At 36.7% G+C, this 5,288-nt stretch overlaps 2 non-coding genes across 2 annotated transcripts; one reads left to right on the top strand and one right to left on the bottom strand.

Moving 5' to 3' along the window:
• The first annotated feature begins 3,569 nt into the window (after positions 1–3,569).
• TRNAS-GGA lies at positions 3,570–3,656 on the top strand. Its single transcript has one exon. It is a non-coding gene; the product is annotated as a tRNA-Ser (tRNA).
• Positions 3,657–4,878: 1,222 nt separating this feature from the next.
• TRNAT-UGU lies at positions 4,879–4,951 on the bottom strand. The gene has a single exon. It is a non-coding gene; the product is annotated as a tRNA-Thr (tRNA).
• Between the last annotated feature and the right edge of the window lie 337 nt (positions 4,952–5,288).

Genomic DNA, 5,288 nt, shown 5'->3' with positions numbered 1-5,288 from the left:
TTTCTCCCACTCCCAGAGTTATTTGTATTCCTCGGAAACCCCCGCCCACATCACCGTTCAAGATTTCTTGGCCCACTATTGGCCAAACCACCTGTGCGCTAGGTCCAATGTGAGTAGGATCGCTTAGCCAGGCTTCATAATTGGAAAAACGAGCACCGTGGAAATACATTCCGCTCAGCCAAAGAAAAATGATGGAGAGTTGTCCGAAATGGGCACTAAATACTTTTCGAGAGATCTCCTCCAAATCACTGGTATGGCTATCGAAGTCGTGAGCATCAGCATGTAGGTTCCAGATCCAAGTGGTAGTCTCAGGTCCCTTAGCTATGGTTCTTGAGAAATGCCCCGGTTTGGCCCATTCCTCGAAAGAAGTTTTTACGGGATCCCTATCTACCAAAATTTTTACTTCTGGTTCCGGCGAACGAATAATCATTGAGTCCTCCTCTTTCCGGACAACACATACAAAGAAACCCGCCAACAGTCAGTCCAGTGATTAGTGAACCTATGAGAGATGCTTAGAATTAGTTTCTTTCTCTTCTACTTCTATCTCCCATCTATTTATTTTCTTTAGTTATTCACTAGAGCAATTATGTCTGGAAGTCGATCCAGGGCAAGTGTTCGGATCTATTATGACATATCCAGGAGGCGCTCAACGGACCTTTTGAATATTTTTTAATCTTATAAAACCCTTTACGGGCTTAAAATTTGTCAAAAACCCTTTTTTTGTACAACCTTAGTGTATTCATATCTCAATTAGAAGTCCCGAAATGAAGCTGCTACTTTAATGGCGTATATAGAACATATTACTTTATTCCAAGCAGTCATTAGTAATTACTAGGATAAGAGACATTCCTGCGAGGGGTCTCTTTTATTAATTTGAATAGAATAGGAGAAAAATACATTTTCTACCGTATCCCTGTATCGTTTATCCTTACGAAATCCCAGACGAAATAGAACGATCTTAGAAAGGATATAATGAAATTCCTTGATTGTTTCTTACCAGATAAATGATCCCTTTTCTATTCCACTGATAGGGCTAACAGACAATTAATTTTTAATTATACCAAACGAAAATAGATATCGAAATTCTAAAGAAATAAAATTCTAAATAAATAAACAGAGAGTTTCTTATTCGAAACGTCCCGTGATCTTCAACCAATTCTGCGCTTGAATATAATTACCAGGAGTAAGCGCAATAGCTTGTTTCCAATACTCGGCAGCTTGATTGAACCAAGCCTCCGCAATTTCAGAATCTCCCTGTCGAACGGCCTGTTCCCCCCGGTCGGAATAGGTGGTTCAATTCCCTTCCTTAGAACCGTACTTGAGAGTTTCCCGCCTCATACGGCTCGGCAATCAATTCTTTTGGTGTCCCGGGTTTTTGAATCTAGTATATCGAATTGAATGAGATTTCTCATAGATCGATCTTTATCTTTATTCTTTTTTTGGGGGGGTTAACCAAAAGAGGTTAATTCCATGAGCATGAGTTTCAAACTTGACTTTTGATTAAATTAATAATCAGCTTTGCTTTCATTTTATCTTTTCTCCCACCGTCAGAAGAATAACATAGAAGCATTTCCACTATAGTTAGAATTTTCTGAAAGGTATCTATCTCGGTTTCATATAAAAATTGATATAGAATCTTTGAAAAAGCCCTTTCTTCCTAAGAAAGAAAAGGCTTACTGTCTTTGGGATCTGATGCTACACCGCTGCTCAATACCTTAGGGGATCGACTTTATTACATAAGTGGATTCCTTACTTTTATCTCATATCATGACATAAATAAGCAGTTCTTATTGGATCGGCATCGGCCCAAAACCTCGCGAATTGATCTTTACGGTGCTTCCTCTATCAATTAGATCCTTTATCCATAGAATAAACTATCTAGGCATATCGATTTCTTCATATTTCGACTTCTATGAAGTTTCTTTCTTTGCTACAGCTGATAAAAATCGTTTTTGCACGATGCATATGTAGAAAGCCTATTTTTTTTTTCTAGTATTTATTAGTGTATTTGCTCTTTACCCCCCCCTCTTTTTTTTTTTCTTTTACTTTTTTCTTTCTATAGTAGAGATAGTCGCACGTAATGACAGATCACAGCCATATTATTAAAAGCTTGTGGTAAGAACGGATTTCGTTCTAGTGCCCGAAAATAATATTCTAAAGCTTTTGTATGTTCTCCGTTACTTGTGTGGATAAGGCCTATGTTATAGAGTATATAGCTTCGATCGTAAGGATCAATTTCTAGTCGCATAGCTTCATAATAATTCTGTAAAGCTTCCGCATAATTGCCTTCAGATTGAGCTGACATCCGTTACGGTCGTCATTCGATTCAAAGAATTCTCCGTTTCAAACCGTACATGAGATGAAAATCTCATACGGCTCCTCCTTTATGTGCATTATGAGAATAATCCATGAAATCAAAAAAGATTGAAATATTCTCATTATGAACTAAGTGGGGCTAATGTTTTTACAAGAAATCTCTAGCCAACCTTCCTGCAAAAGCTTTTTTCTTAATATCACGCGTGTTGGTACTAGATAAAACCGGAAACTCCAACAATTTCTTTGTTCTCAACGCCCCTTAATTTACAGGAATTAATCACTTCAACAGTCTTCGATGGTTATACGGGTATCCACAGTACGAACGAGATGGATGTTTGTTATCCCAACCATTCTTCTTAGTCCCGATCCCGCTAAGGAAAGGGGGCAGTTTATAACAAAGTTTTCGTGTTGCTGATTCCTAGACGTAGCGCCTCTTCCCCTATGCCGCCTATTGGTACTGGTGTAGTAGGGTTGACTTGCAATACAGAACCCATAGGTGTAACCTTTCGCTCAATACTAGAATCGACAATTGAAGCATCTGAGGCTGCATTAATCGGGGATACACGACAGAAGGAATGGTTTTATCTATAAACTTCACCTTCAACAAGCGTAGATTTTTTCAATAATCTTTTTTTTTTTTTTTTTTTTCTATCCCGAATTGTCTTTCTTTCTTCTAAGACCGAAAGGGGTAAATAAAAAACTAATCAAATCGCACCATCTCTGTAATAGGTAAATGCCTCTTTTTCTCCTACAGTTGTCGGAATTATTCGTAATAATATATTGGCTACAATCGAAAAGGTCTTATCAATAAAATTTCCGTTTATCCGCGATCTAGGCATAGGTAAAAATCCATTCTATAATTCGTTTCATTACCTCTTGTGAGAAAATGATCCCACAAACAAAGGAATTGTACAGTACAAAATAACATAAAAGCAGACGTGTTAAAAAAAATAGACCGATCCGTTGATTCGTTCCAACTCATTGATTAAATCAGGTAGAAATATCAGAAAAAAAAAAAAAAAAGGAGCGCCATCTTTGCAAACAAGATATATAGCCTTATTGTTTTTTGTTTTGAACAGTTTTTCACAAACAAAAAAGTTATCCTTTTCCCCAGACTCAAAGGAAGAATTTTTTCTTTGCTGAAAGGGTTTCTATTTTTCTAGTTAGAACGGATTCGATTGTCCGTACCCATCTACCAATCGAATTTGAACAACTCGCTATTCACGCGGGTTCTCGGTCATAATCATTGTGTAGGAGAGATGGCCGAGTGGTTCAAGGCGTAGCATTGGAACTGCTATGTAGACTTTTGTTTACCGGGGGTTCGAATCCCTCTCTTTCCGTACCTTGACCTAATTCATCAATGTTACTGACCGGAATGTATCCAAGCAAAAAAGAATGAATACCGAAGCAGTCAGACCTTTTTTTGAGCTAGATTCTCAATTCCTACGGGAAAGAAAGGGAAGGGGCAGGCAGGGGATAAAAATCTACCCTCGGATCTATGATACATGAATGGGATAAAAAAAAAACTCCACGGATCAAACTCCTTACCTTGTATCCCGTTCCTTAAGTTAGGTGAAAGGGGAAATTTGTACGAGCCCGTTATTTTAGTTAGGTTTAAGTTTGACGAGAATAATATTCTACGACAAGCAATTCATTTATTTTCAAACCGACCCATTGACTATCTATTATTTGATTGACTAATCCTTTATATTGGAATGCGCGAAGAGTCAAATGCTTTGGCAATTCCTCATGGTGGGGTGAATCAAGATAATTTTGAACCAGAGATCTAGATTTTGGGTCATCCCTTACTGTAATAATATCTCGGGGTTTGCAACGATAACTTGGTATATCGACTATACGACCATTAACTAAAATATGTCGATGGTTAACCAATTGGCGGGCTTGAGGAATAGTTGAAGCCATACCCAATCGAAAAAGAATGTTATCCAAACGCATTTCAAGTAATTGTAGTAAAACCAGACCGGTTGACCCTTTGGCTTTTCTGGCGATACGAACATATTTAAGTAATTGTCGTTCTGTAAGACCATAATGAAAACGCAATTTTTGTTTTTCTTCTAAACGAATTCGATATTGAGATTTTTTTACGGAGCGCGATTGGTTTCTAAAATCGCTTCCGGCTCTAGGCCTTTTACTCGTTAGTCCCGGCAAAGCCCCCAGACGGCGTATTTTTTTGAAACGAGGCCCTCGGTAACGTGACATAAAGACTCCTTATTTTATTGAATTTCATAAACCTAAATTAAAACTGAGCTACATGATAAATGAAGCAAAATCCGCTGAAGTATTGTACTACAAAGAATACTAAGATGATTTGTATCAAATTCCAGACCCCTTTTTGTATTGTATACGCATATAGAAATATAAATCAAAAGAGGGTTCCTTTTCTTGATTTATTCTGCCGAAATCGAACTTCCTCCAACTTTTATTCATAATTGGAAGCTCCTACAACATACTGGATCGATGATCCTTGGAAGAAGCCTTTTCAATGTTCTTTTCTTTCAAAAGACATTATCAATCATGTAAAAAATCAAACAAATAGAGAAAAGCCGGCTATCGGAATCGAACCGATGACCATCGCATTACAAATGCGATGCTCTAACCTCTGAGCTAAGCGGGCTTAAATAAGAGAAATTTTACATGCGTAGGGATCCTAGGATCTTATCTATTAACCTTTTATTCTTAGCTATTCATAAAGAATAAAATAGAGAATCGAATTTCAAATAAATGTTGAATACTATAGATATAGAACATAACGATTAATCTAACAATTACGAGAATCTAGCGATGATATATATTAGCGAATTTGGATTTTTTTATCAATTCTATATTGATCAACAATAAATATCTTACTCTTAATTAGATAATAAAATACGATTTTATTTATTTATTTATTTGTTTTTTTTTTTCATTTTTGAATTCAAGACATTTAAAATTCTTTTTTTTGTTTCTAACCC

The sequence above is a fragment of the Citrus clementina genome, unplaced genomic scaffold (assembly GCF_000493195.1).
Source record: "Citrus clementina cultivar Clemenules unplaced genomic scaffold, Citrus_clementina_v1.0 scaffold_275, whole genome shotgun sequence".
Classification (NCBI taxonomy): Eukaryota; Viridiplantae; Streptophyta; class Magnoliopsida; order Sapindales; family Rutaceae; genus Citrus; species Citrus x clementina.
The sequence above is the reverse complement of the archived record's forward strand: the minus strand, read 5'-3'. Positions and strand labels throughout refer to the sequence as shown.